The 14565-nt window shown below is 37.1% G+C and overlaps 1 long non-coding RNA gene across 2 annotated transcripts in view; it reads left to right on the top strand.

Moving 5' to 3' along the window:
- Positions 1 to 14565, top strand: part of LOC131410670 (uncharacterized) — a 49034-nt gene that overhangs the window by 14051 nt on the left and 20418 nt on the right. For both annotated transcript variants that reach the window (XR_009221383.1, XR_009221384.1), the window contains exon 2: positions 3910 to 4186. This is a non-coding gene — a long non-coding RNA (uncharacterized LOC131410670). The remainder of the gene's footprint in view (positions 1 to 3909; positions 4187 to 14565) is intronic.

A 14565-nucleotide genomic window follows, 5' to 3' on the forward strand; every position in this document is an offset into this window, starting at 1 on the left:
GTCTATTAATAAAGTACAACGATCCAAAAGGATATAAAGCAACAATAAGAAACTGATAAAGTTTAATATGTTGTTCCTCCTAGAAATACCTACATTGTAACAAATCACAGGGAATTATACCCATTCCCCCCTTAACATAAATAGTAGCAACACTTGGGGTTATGAGAAAAAAATTCTTAAGAAATGCTTGATTTTCCTTATAATTAACATAAAATCTGCATTTTTTATTAATGGCAAATAAGGTTGAATTCCATGTTGTTGATACAATGATATGCACTCATAATTCCTTACTAAAGATTACGGTAAATTTCTTCTTTATCACTAATAAAAAATATAAACACTCCTAAAGGAACTGCAAACTTGGTAGCTACTTTCACATTATCTATTTCATAAGTGGTTCAAAGGCTATGAAATCAGCAAGATATTTGAACCACTCAAATCAACAATGGCTTTCTTCTAAGTCCATCCCTTCTAAAATTGCATTTAGGAGTCATTTTTGCACCCAATAAAAGATTTATTTTTTCTACTTCAAGAATGTGGGCAATGATAGCACAGCTATCATACTTAAAAAAAATTTATATAAGCTGACACTAATAACTAAAACATAAAATAGGAAAATTTGACTTTATGTGTTGTGCTCTAAAATACAGTTGATTCTTATTATTTGCAGTAGTTATAGTCTATAAAGTTGCTACGAGCTCTGAATTTGCAAATACTGAACCAGTGCTCCTAAGGGAAATGCAGGGTTAGGTTCCTGCCAGCCTCTCGTCACAACATTTTTGTCAACTGAACCCATAACTTTGGTTTATGTGTGTTTCTGTTTAAAGACACATTACTTAATATATTTCGTTGATACGTTAACATTGAACTCATGGCCAACAGTGCTATATAGCTCATGCCTGAATGAAGCTTATCTAACACTGTATTTTCTCCATAAGGACATCACAGCCTTCTTGTGCTTAGGAACACTAGATAGCACTTCAACACTATGCCTGGGGGCCATTTTAAAATAGCAAAATCAATAACAAAAAGCATAGAAATGTGAAAAACATAGCATTAAATAGACTGCGAAAAGGACACTTGGTTACAATATAAGAGCTGAAACAAGAAGGCAAAATGTCACTTTGTTTGACCTCAATTGTGAACATGAGCAATCAGCAACTCAAATTTCAATTTGTCCCTGTGGCCTAGTGATTAAGTTCGTGCCCTCCGCTTTGGCTTTGCAGGTGTAGATCCCGGGCACAGACCTACACCACTCATCAGCCATGCTGTGGCGGCAACCCACAAGCCAAATAGAGGAATATTGGCACAGATGTTAGCTCAGGGTGAATCTTCTGCAGCAAAAAAAAAAAAAATCTGTGAAGCGCAATACAATGAGGTATGCCTGTACACACTCCAAGCCTTTAGTCCTTTCAAAGCATTGGCTTTGAAATTTCAAAAGCTTAATCTTTTTCCTTGAACAGACTCTTCTCTTAAACACCTCCCTGCTTATGGTTTGAAAGTCCATTTTGAAATGCCAAAAAAATCAAGAATCAACTCTGCGTTTTCTTTCATTCTTTTCTTAAGGCAACAAAGGCAAAATAATTAGTAGCCTGAGGGTTAAGTGAGGGAAGGGGTAGAGAAAACAGAAAAGAACATGGGAAAAGAAGAAAACATCAGTTAATGTTCAAAATACTATCCTGCCACATACATTTTCTTTCCTCAACACAGCTTCTCAGGTAGGTCTCAAACTTGAACTGCCCAGGAGAGTTGCACAGACCCCACTTTATTTGAAGAATATTACTCTGGACCAATGGAAATGGTTAACCCCTATGATTACATTCATTATCATTTGTGAACACATTCAGAATGAAGTAAGAGCTTGCAATCCTACAAAATAGAGGGGAATCTTTTAGGCAAATAAAACTGAAATTTATTTTTCAACCAAGAGTTGAATAGCAACTTCGTGCTGTTTGAATAGCAAAGCCCATTGTGACTGCAGCTCTGTGGCCCTTTTGCTTTGCCTAGGAAGCAGTTCTTTTAGACACTGGGGTGCTGGGCCATTATTTAGGCAAGACTCACTGAAGATAGAAATCCATCAAAATGACTTGACAAATCAGGGAAGAGAGTCAAGCAAACTGGACTGCTACATTGCATCTAAATTGCAAAGGAGAGGAGGGATGGGGAAAAGAGTGTAATTAGAAGCATTTTAAGCTCCCTTGTGGGAAGAATAGCACAACATTCTTTATTTGACATTATAGTGGGAATTTGGAGTTCTAAGGAGATAGGGATAGGGCTAAGGGAACACGGAGAAGAGAAGAATGAAACTCTTCTCTTTCATTCTTCTCTTCACGGAGAAGAGAAGAATGAAAGGAAGAAGGCACAATGTGCTCTCAGACTCACAGGGAAAGTGCTGGATCAGACACCTCAAAGATTCAGAGAAACAGTTCTAGGAGAAAGGAATAGTAAAGTAACATTTTCCCTAAGTACAATGAGAGATGTCAGGCTGGAGAGAGAAGAATGAGAGATGATGGGGGAGGGTGTGATAGGGCAGAAAAAAACTGAAATGGAAGCAGATGGAATATTTACAAAGGATAGAATGAAAATTTATTTTTTTAAGTAAAAATATTTCACTAGTATAAAGTCTCTAGGCAAGCCATTAATGTTTAATTTAGATTACACAGCTTTATCAGGCTCACTATGTATTTTTCTAAAAATACTTTAAAAGTACTGCCCAACCTTCTTGGCCACTGTTCAGGGTATGATTATGGAGCCTCATATAGACCCGGAGAGTTTCTTTTGAAGGCTAATTTGGTTCTCTACCTGATCCTGCCAAACTGAGAAAATAAATGGAGTTGTTTATTCAGGAAGGAGCAACTCTCAAAACTGCTCCATATATAATGTTATAAACCAATGTTACCCCAATAAAAAAAATCTGTTTAATCCCTAGTATAAAAAAAAAAATGCTCCAGTTCTTAAAAGAGAGGCAAAAATACCAATGTTTCAAGTTTCTCTTATAAAAGCTTTCTTGTACAAATAATCCCTCACAGTTGTTTAGCACTTCACGCTTTTGAAGCACTTTCAGATGTATTACCTCATTTGAACTTCAGTGAATTCTATCATAAAAGACATTTTCTATATCACATTTTTTAATGTATATTTTACTGTAACCTTTTTTTGGCTTTTGCTGGGAAAGATTCACCCTGAGCTAATATCTGTTGCCAATCTTCCACTTTTTTTGTTTTTCCTCCCCAAAGCCCCAGTACATAGTTGTATATTCTGGTTGTAAGTCCTTCTAGTTCTTCTATGTGGACCGCTGCCACAGCATGGCTACTGACAGATGAGTGGTGTGGTACCATGCCCAGAACAAAGCCCAGGCTGCCAAAGTGGAGTGTGCCAGACTTTAACCACTAGGCCATCAGGGCTGGCTCTATATGACATGTTTTTGCATTGTGCTTTTTCCACTACCAAAACCAATAAAACATTAGATATAGTGAGTTAGTTTCTTATACCCTCGATACTCTCAACCTTTCACTGTTTTCACTTTCTCTTTCCTCCAGAATAGAGAGCATTTTGTGCTGCTGGTTGGTTCTCTTGACTCTCCAAATACTCACCATATACTATAATCCCAAAATAGCCCAGATTCATACCTTGATTCCAAAGAAGACCATCCCAATCAGCTCTGTAATTATGCAACAACAAACACGGATATCACCAGCCAACCAACATCGCTCAGATCTTTTACTTTGCTATTTTGGGACAGAAACAGTTTAAGTGTTTTGGCTTTAAAAGATCTACCCCCTTTCTCCTCTCCTAAAGCTCATCTGTGAGGGACTCCTAGGCCTGTGCCTCTCTCTGGGTCAGGTTCCCTGCTTTTCCACTCCACACTCTATCTTAGGTCTCTAATAGTCTTTATGTTTTCTTTAACAGCACATACGAAGAATTAGGGTCTTAGCCTCTTGGAAAAGACTTGGCCTTTATTCCCTATGGAAGAAAGGAAAGAAATCCCCTGTGAACATAACATGGTAGATGTTAATTCTCTGTGTAAAGGAGAGAACAAAGCTGGGAGAACTGGACTGGAAGGTAGGAAGAAGATGCTTCAACAAAACAACTGATCTCTCTGTGACAGACAGTGGCTTGGTTTCAACAAGGACATACTAAGTACATATATTGGCCAAATACTGCATTAGAGGCCAGAGATACGAAGGTGAGTAGAACATGGTCCCTCTCTTAAGGACTTCAAAGCCCCCTAGCAGGGAAGGACAAATGAAACACACAGTGCAACACATCATGATTGTGACTGACACTAAAAAAGACTCAAAATGAAAAGTACTCTGGGGTCATAGAGGGGGAATGGTCAACTCTACTGGGGGTAACCTGATACTAATTAGGATCTCCATATTGGTTCTAGCTAGCAGTTATTTTGTGAAAATGAAATAAATTATGGATTTTATTGACATTTCTGGTCTGTCCTAATTCTTTTGTTTTTTCTTAATGATCTTTTCAATTTATACATAAATTTATGTTTTACAAATATATATATGTATATATGTGTATGTGTGTGCATATGTACATATGTCTGTGTGTATGTGTATATATATGTATGTACATATATGTATTAGAAATATTGTGCTTTCTTTTGTGACTTTTGCTTCTGCTTCTCTAGCATATGTTCAAGTGTTTAAATATGCCTGAAGCTATGCTTCTTCTACATTGTAGATATAAATGGTGAGTTCTTCTACATAAGCTGAAACTGGAGTCAGTATGCATTAATCTTTTTTTTTTGCAAGGAAGGATTCACCCTAAGCTAACATCTGTTGCCAATCTTCCTCTTTTTTTCCCCCCAAACCCCCGAATGCATGGTTGTATATCCTAGTTGTAAGTCCTCCTAGTTCTTTTTTGTGAGCCATGGCCAGAGCATGGCAACTGACAGGCGAGTGGTGTGATTCTGTGACTGGGAACAGAACCCAGGCTGTTGAAGTGGTAAGAGTGCCAAACTTGAACCACTAGGCCATCAGGGCTGGCCCAGTATGCATTGATCTTTTGACATTAACCCCCAAAATACCTTCCTTTCTTCCTTTCTAAGACTTCCATCTTTATTTTCTGATCTGTATTTTCTTCACCATGCTTGCCATATAGTTTGCCAGCAGCATGCAGCCCATAACCCTGAAGAGGCCCAGTATTGTGGTCTTAGTGTGCAGCCCCTGTTCTTACCTTCAAAGCCCCATGCAATTCTACAGCTTCCAAATAGGCTTTCACTTTGGAAAGTGCTGCTGTCTTTATTGTGAGGAGATGCTCTCTGCACTGCACTGCTCTCTTGATAGTCCTCAAGAGTATTTTCTGTTCCTAGCATATTTGCTGGAGCTCTCAGATTCAACATGCCTAAAGCTGTCCCTCCTTGAGCTGTCTCTTAATCACAATGATCCAAGGAGAAAGGATTTATCATGCTCACGTTTTAACAGGAAGAGAGCTTGAAGTAGTGTAACCTGTAAAGATTCCTTAACTGGACCGAAGACTCTACTTTCTGGGCAGTCCCAGTAAGCGCCCTCCCCAGTTGCTGCTACTTGATCATTCCATACCCACTCTTGGGGAGTGGGGCAGCCTTGGTTGAAGCTTTCCTCACATCTCTCTATTATATGGGCCACAAAAACACATTGCAAACTATAATGCATTATACAAACGTACAGTATTATTGCAATTATGCTAGAAACAGCAACCCATTAAAGAGTAAAGTCTTTCTGCATAGATCACACCCATCCCTCGTTCCTTTATCACCACTTACATGGACTACTTTGGGACTAAGTTGCATTGTTGTTCCTTGGGGCCATTAAGAGGCTACCCATGTGATTGCAAAAGGGTCCAAAGGAGACTTCAACCTTTCAGGAATATTCTTTCATTAAAAAATTGTATATATGTTGAACATTAATTGTGAGTACATGTGTATTTTTATCATCATCTATTTTTTCTGCATTTGTAAGTGTCTTCAAATTAAAAAATTAAGAATCTCCCTGAGCAGAACTGCATACCTGCTAAAGCATACATAATTAATGTATGAGAAACAGGGACCCAATTCTGCTGAATCGTCTGGCTCCCAAAGGTATCTTCTAAATCTCCCACACTTAACTTTTTTCTTTTAAAAATGTTTATCTTCTAATTTTTTAGCATCCTTTCCCCTATTTATGCTGAGAATACCCACTGTGCTTGTAGGAGCATATTTACAATAATAGGCAACTGGAAACAATAGGTCCTAGATGCAGACATTGAGGATAGTAAGTCTAATGACAGAAATTGTGTCAATGTAAATGCTCAATTTTAAAAGTGGCATACTGAATTGTATATTATACTATGATTAAAACTGCATAAATATTGTATACGTGTGTGTGTGTACGTGTGTAGAGGGGGCTGGATAAAATTGGAAAGGAATATGAAGAAACAAAAAATTACTATATAGTCATATGGGAATTATGGGTGACTTAAAAAAAAATTCCTTCTAACAATTTAAAGTCTATTTAGTAATAAAAACAATGAATGTCCTTACATTTATTTCTTCATGCCATTAAGCTCTCCTTTGTCTCCCATTCTTTTAACTTTCTTTTGTGACTCTTGCTTCCTTATCTCTGGCATGTGCTTAAGTGTAGATGCTACAGTTCTTCTAGCTATAAATGGTGATTTCTTCTACATAAGTGGAAAATGGGGTCACTACACAAATCTCTGTCCCTTCTTCCCTAAATTTCATTTCTCTGAAGTCTCATCTGTACTGTTGAGCACCACAAGGATCAGCCTTGCCTTCTGTTTCTGATATTCTCTTTCTACCTACACTGGGAGTGTAGTGAGGCAACTCTGCAAGGGAATGTCCTCTGCAATTTCAGCCCTTCATTGCTTTGCTCAGATGGTCCAATCTTAGATATGTCTAGGTGCAAAATCAAAAATCACCTCCTGTTTCTCTCCTTTGATGTATCGCATAATTCCTCTTAAGGCTCCAAGCTATTATTTTTTACCCTTTATGGTATATTTTGTGCCTTATGAGTCATGTTCCTGGAACTTTTTGCTTGCTTTGCAGTAAGATTTGCCTAAAAATCTGAGAATTTAGAAAAATTAGTGCTTCCAAATTCCCAGTAGCTTCCATTTTACTTTTGAAAATGTCATTGTTAATATATATTATCATTATATAATATGATATATAATATATAATTTATATAATATAATATATTATATCAATATATAATATTTCATATGTATGGCTGCCACAGTATGTGTCAAAAATATAAAATCATGTATTAGAGTGATAAACACTGAATTACTGAGAGAGGTATTGATGTAATGAAAAACACTGGGATGGAAGAGAAATAGAACCAGTCATTAGTATAGGGGCCCTCAATGGACTGGCAATATTTTCTTTTTTTAAAAGGAAAGCAAATATGTTACAATGTTAAGATTTGATAAAGCTGATGGTGGATGCCTGTATGTTCCTATATTAGTCTCTATTATTGTCTGTGTGCATGAACTATTTCATAATTTTTTAAAATGTCATTGTTAAAATTTCTTATTCCATTGTGCTAGTCATTTGAATGTTTTCGTTGAGATATTACAGAAAATAGCAGTGAGAGACTTTTGGAAATGAAAGGGGAGGGTACCTATACAAAATGAGGAGTTGAGAGATACAGGTTACAGTTTATGGAATAGGAAACAGAAGTACATATATTAAGAAAGTTACAAAGAGGAACTAAAGTAAAAGTATTACCTAAGATTACAATAGAGGAATTAAAAATAGTGAGACATTCATATTGAGAGGGGGAGGGTGTAAGTGAACTAAGCTCTCGTCTATCAGAATAGGAAGGAAGTCCACAGATAAAGTCTGTCCGTTTGATAAATAAAGAAGTGGCAATATGACTGTATTATTGAGAGATAGGGAAGTGACCACCCAGAAGAATTTAAAAACTGTAGCTGTTAAAAAGTTACGTTTGCTTGCTTCTCAAATGTGGGCCCAGGGTTTTGGTGGAAAGCAAGGGGTACGGCAGGGCTGGGATGTAACTGCAAAGCATTCTTACCTTTTGCGATAAGCTCTTCAGCACCGTTGTTTTTTTGTAAATGTGCACATGTACTGCTTTGATTTAAATTTTTTTTTTAAAGATAACACAATAGTAGAACCATCAGATCCAAGAAAATATCTTTCTCTTCAATCATCTGATCAAGTTAATATTCACTTCTTAAGCTATGTTGCCAGCTTGCTAATAAATTATTTACATCTTCATCCTTTAGTTGGTATCCTGGAATTATCATTTATTTGTTTTTATTAACTGTTTCTTTTCTTTCTTTTAATTTTTGCCCTCTGCAAACATTGTAGAAATGGTTTTTCTATACAAAAGTTTGAAAACTATTTATCCATTTATGGAAACCTTGTTTCTGATAGAGTATTAAGTGAAACAAGGAAGGCTCCCACAATTCAACTGGTTGAAAACATGCCTAAGACAAATACATAGAGATAGAAAGTAGAGCCAGGAGCTGGAGGGATGGGGAATAGAGAGTAACTGCTAATGAGATTTTTTGGGGGTTTGGGGTGATGAAAATATTTTGGACCCAGAGAGTGGTGATGGTTTCACATCTTTGTGAATATACTAAAATGACTGAATTGTACACTTTAAAGGAGTGAATTTTATGATACGTGAAATATGTCTAAATAAAAAAGTATACCTATGAAAAATACTACAGGGGAATAAACTAAAATGATAGTCATTGTGTTATACTTGGGGAGTATTTTTTCTATCTTCTACTTCCCTAAAGTTTTGGTAATGTGATTTTACTTTGATAATTTCAGAAATATTTTAAAGTAACATCATTAGCCTCAGTGTATGGGTACCATCTTCACGTGTCTAATTTTTTCTCCTAATTCCTAACACTTTTTATTTTCCCGTGCACTCTGAAGTGCATAATTGTCCACCTTTTAATCTGTTTTATTTATAGTTTTGGATTTGGTGTTTCTCTCATTCTTGTTTGACTTTTTATTTTTCTTTTCCTCATCTTGATGCTGCCAAATCTTTACTTACAGTTTGCTCCTTCTGCTCTGTTTTCTTCACTCACTATACCACTGCTTTGCTGCTTTCCTTGAGAGCTTTCCCTGAAATATATATAAACTCCTTAACCAAACTGTGACTTCCTGAAAGGGGAGCAAGATTTTCCTGCCTTGAATCATTCCTCAGTCTAATCTGTACATGCATTTCCTCAATCCTTCCTCAAGCCTAGGAGGCACTATTACCCTCTTCTTTTCAATGCACACTCTGTGACTCAGATAGGTTAAGCAACTTGCTCACGGTCACACAGCTAGTAAAAAGCAGAGGCAAGTGTTAGACCCACTTCTGTTTAACTTCAAAACCAGTACCCTCTCCTCTATACTTTCAGTTTTAGTTAAGTCAATTCTATTGAAACATATTGCCAAGCTGGCCTCTAAAATGTTATATCAACTTATGCTAATGATTAGTGAATTTTCATGTTTATGGACCATTTATATATTTACCATTAGTAGATTTTCCTATATGTAGTAGCCATTTATATAATTTCTTCTCTGAATTTCCTGCTTTTTCTCTTTTCCTGTTCTCCTATGTGTTATATGTTTTTTATAATTCTTACTGATTTGTAGCTCTCTCTATATCATGGCTAATGATTCCTTATTTTTTATGTTATAATTATGATTTCCTATATAGCCATTCACCTCCCAACCTTGTTTATAGTACTTTTAAATGTAAAACAATTGTAATTGTTCACATTTTAGTCTTCTTTTTTTAGTTATGATTTAGTGTTACTCTAAGAAACGATTTTACCATCCTAAGGTCATAAAAATATTTCTGTGAATTTTGTTCCTAGTAGTTTCATAATTTTATTTTTTATTAAAAAATGTTCAGGTTCTTGATCTATCTGGAGTTTAGCTTAGTATATGGTATAAGAAAGAATAACATTATTCTCTCTCCTAAACAATAACCTTTTGTCTCAAACCAATTCATTTTATTTCATATTCAGATTTTGTATGCTACCTTTGTGGAATACTAAATACACACACACACACACACACACACACACACACACACACACACACACACACACACATATATGCTAACTTGAGATACACACACACACACAAGAATCTGTCTCCAAATTTTCTAGTCTGTTATATTGATTTATTGCCTGTTCCTTACCCAGTACCATGCTGTTAATTTTGACATTTGGCAGGACAAATCCCATCTTCTTGCAATATCTTTAAAAAAAATAAATAAATAAACCAAAAAAACTCACAAATAAATAAATAAAACTTGCGCTCAAAGATGCTAAATGACTTGCTCAAATTCATGTATCATTTAGGGACAGAATTCAGAGAATAATAGTAGTGTCTTAAATTGGGGTCATTTATTCATTTTATTTAACAGATTTTTATTGCGTACTGCTATATGCCAGAAGCTGATCTAGCTTCTGAGAATCCATCAGTGAAGGAAACAAAAAAATCTATGCCCTCATGAAGCTAACACATATTGAACATTATTATTCATTTTCAAATAGATATATCCTCCATATACCTCTGCCAAATTTCCCTTTTTTTTTTTTTTTGAGGAAGACTAGCCCTGAGCTACCATCCGTTACAAATCCTCCTCTTTTTTCTTTTTTGCTGAGGAAGACTGGCCCTGGGCTAACATCCATGCCCATCTTCCTCTACAATATATGGGATGCTGCCACAGCATAGCTTGACAAGCAGTGCATCGGTCCACGCCCGGGATCCGAACCTGCGAACCCCAGGCCACCGAAGCGGAGTACACGAACTTAACCGCTATGCGACCAGGCTGGCCCCTAAATTTCCCAATTTTTGGGAAATGAATCTTAGTTATTACTTCAGCATAGTTAAAAGAGTTGGAATCTTGCATTTTATGTTTCACAGCCTCTTTTTCTTGCATATAAATTTTTTAAGCGCTACAGTTTCATTTCTCTTTTTTTAATGCAAAGTAGTCTCTCTTCTATATCCAAATTTGGTTTCTAAAAACCTCTTTGTAGAGAATTCATTGTTAAAGAGCTTAAGACTTTGTGAGGAAAATTAGTTTAGGAAAATCAAGGTAAATTAAACTGGAAAAAAAACGTGTTTTCCTTAAACATTTTATTAGAATAAAATAATACATCTAGCACATATTATCCATCTGAAATTAGTAATTAATTTTCCATCACCATTTCTTTCTTTGGGGGAACTTTTCAGAACTTCTTTTTTATGCAGTTTCAGCAAGATGCATGATTATTTTATTTTATAGCACATAGTATTCATGATGAGCCTTTTTTACCCTGTTCGCTCTGATGACTACTCCTCAAGTTTTATGACTTGGGATAGTTGACTCCCACTATCTAGTCCCCAAATGACCTCCAAAAAAGAGAGTAACTTGACAGGAGTTAAATATAATTTTATGTTTGGCCTCTAAAGTTGTGCAGATCTGGATTCAGAACCAGCTTTGCCACAGAATCGCTGTGTGACCTTGGGCAAGTGAGGTAACCTCTCTTAAGTTAGCTTTCTTCATCTACGAAGTGGGAGAATAATAAGATGCTTTTTAGATTATTGCAAAAATTAAGTAAGCTAGAAGGTGTAAAGTTAACAGCCTAATGCTTGTCACATAATACGTATTAAATAAATGTTAGCCAATATTATATTGAGTTGTTTGTCAATATCCTTTCACTACAAAGAATGATGGTTCATTTGGGTGATGAAAGTAGGGGTATTGTGAGGATATTCAGGGAAGTAAGGACTTTAGGAACCTGCTAGGAATTCTGGAAAAGCTACGGAGCTGGGCCTCCTGGACATTGGCGGTCACTCAGGAACTAGAGGCATCCAGTGAGGAGTCACTGATCTGAGTCATCTTGTTGCTTTGGCAAGTTCAGGGATCCTATAATTGCGGTGACTCAGCATCCTTCCATCTGCGTTGCACCATTCCTATTTCTCCTCACCAAGTTCTCTACTTTCTTGGAGATACCTTTGGGTTTCAGCTTACTGTGGCTCCTGCTTGTTCATAATTGCTCACTCATCTTTTCTGATAACTCAAAGCTTCAATTTATTCACAATTTGTCTGTTCCATTCAAATTTCTAGGAGATAGTGTCTCCTTGACCTGATGATACCCTATTTGAACAGAGGTTCTATGCCAAACCACCACAAAAAAAAGAAAAAAAAAACCCATTTAAAAATTGGTTGCTTTGGGGTTACATGCGTGTTGCTAGTTCCAGTCAGCTGAGGTGGAAGAACCGAGTATTGAGGGACTAGGGAAGGATAGGAGAGGTCATGGGGTGTGGAACAGGACTTCCCTCTCTGTAGGAGCCACAGGCTTTGTGATTTCCCCAAAAGAGGGCATATGGTGAATGGCTTGTCCATAAGCTACACCCTGGGTAAATTATATCTAATCTATTCAATACAGCCAAAAAGGAATGTATCACTCTTCTTCTCTCCATTCATAGTTATTTTATTATTCTGGTTGGTTTCAAACTTGGTGCAAAATGGGGAAATTATTGGCTTAGAGGATCCAAGAAAGGATTAAAAAGTAAATGTGCAGGAGCTGGCCCCATGGCCAAGTGGTTAAAGTTTAGGGCACTCCCCTTGGTGGCCTGGGTTCACAGGTTTGGATAGCCGGCACAGACCTACTCCACTCATCAGGCATGCTGTGGAGGCATCCCACATAAAAAATAGAGGAGGATTGGCACGGGTATTAGCTCAAGGCGAATCTTCCTCACCAAAAAAAAGAAAAAACAAAGTAAATGACCAAACCCAGTCTTTCTTCTCACATTACTTTGTTTCTTGTTTTAAAATCGTACCCTATTTCTTTCCTTTCTGATCCCCATAAACTGTGACTCTAACCTTGAGTGATCTAATGCTGTCTCAATAACCTGTTTCTGGTTTACATAACACTTGGCCCCTATGTGTGTGGTTTATTTTTAGCTCCTCGAGCCTTCCTTTGCACTGCTTTTACTTCTTTAGATTCTTAATGTTTTACTTCCTTTAATCTCAGGACTCATGTTACTTCCCCTGCCTATATTCTGCTGTCTTCAATAGTTTAAGCACCCTCCATGATGCTTCTCATTTCCTTTGGGATTTACCTGCATGGATTTCCATGGAAGTTCTTTCCTCTCACTTCTTCCTGGCCTCTTAGGCATTGAGCTCATGAACTTTTCTCCTCCATTGACTCAAAACAAGAGTGTCTCTTCTGGAACAAGTAGTCATGGTACTATTTCCTCAGCAAAGATTCATCTTGGCAATCACTGTCTACTTTTTCTTATTCATTTATTTTTATCTCTACCATTTCCTGAAATTCATCTTCTTGTTTTTATTCAGTGTCTTCGCTTGCTCTCTTTATCTGCTTCTCCTATAAAATCCATTAATTCCCCTGCATTCAAAGGGCAAATGATACCAGATACTGCCTGAGCTAATTTTCTAGGGCTGCTATAATAAAGTACCATGACTGGATGGCTTAAACAACAGAAACTTATTTTCTCACAATTCTGTATTTTGGAAGTCCAAGATCAGGGTATCAGCAGGATTGGTTTGTTTTAAGGCTTCTCTTTGGCTTGCAGATGGCCACCTTCTCCCTGTGTCCTCACATGGTCTTCCCTCTGTGTATCTGTGTCCTAATTTGCTCTTCTTGTGGGGACACCAGTTGTATTAGATTAGGGCCTGCCCTAATGACCTCATTTGAACTTAAGTACCTCTTTAAAGACCTTATCTCCAAATATAGTCACATTCTGAAGTACTGGGGATTAGGACTTCAACATCCGAATTTTGAGGGGACACAATTCAGCCCATAACACTGCCTACACTTTAAAATGCAGATCAAAATTTTTCTCCTCCTCCATGATGCTTTCTGATCCAAAAAGCCCGCAGTGATATTACCCTTCTAGAACTTGTGTGGAAGTTATTATCCTTACCATCCATCTGGTAATCAGTCAGGTGCTCTCTTGTAACATCTCTTGTTTTGCCATATTAAGTTATTATGTGTGATTTGTGTTGTTAATTTCTTAAGTTCTGTTTTATTTTCCAAATGGGGTAGATGAAGATGAACCATACCTCCCACTCTCTGAATCTCTATAATATCTCCATAATCTCCATAATAGTCAGCACTCTGCATGTCTTTGTTCTCAATAAGTAAGTTTGACAGTTTAGTCACTGTTCTCCCACTTTAGATTCTCCTAAATTCAAACCATCTTAAAGCTTACCACCAATTAATTGCTTTCAGTCAATTCCTAAAACTGTGTTCTCTTTGGGAAAGGGCTCTGTTCAGTCAGATTAATAAGAATCCAATCAGGTAGGCCCAGGGTAGTGATAGAACATGTTTGAAGTTGACCCTATAGGGGTCAGAAGCAACTGAGATTACTGGTAGGGTTTGCGTGGGGTCAGTTCAGGATGAGGTCCTTAATAAGGCGGTGGTTGAAGAACAGATGATGGGGTCCATTTGATTGGTAAGGGGAGTACTGAGCAAAGGACACACCCAAGTGGCAAGTCAGGGTTTTGTCGGTGGAGCAAGAGAAATCATCACTCAGAGGACAGAACCTTGGGTGAGTCTGAAAGAGAAACTCTAAAACAGTGC

The sequence above is a fragment of the Diceros bicornis genome, chromosome 10 (assembly GCF_020826845.1).
Source record: "Diceros bicornis minor isolate mBicDic1 chromosome 10, mDicBic1.mat.cur, whole genome shotgun sequence".
Taxonomy (NCBI): domain Eukaryota; kingdom Metazoa; phylum Chordata; class Mammalia; order Perissodactyla; family Rhinocerotidae; genus Diceros; species Diceros bicornis.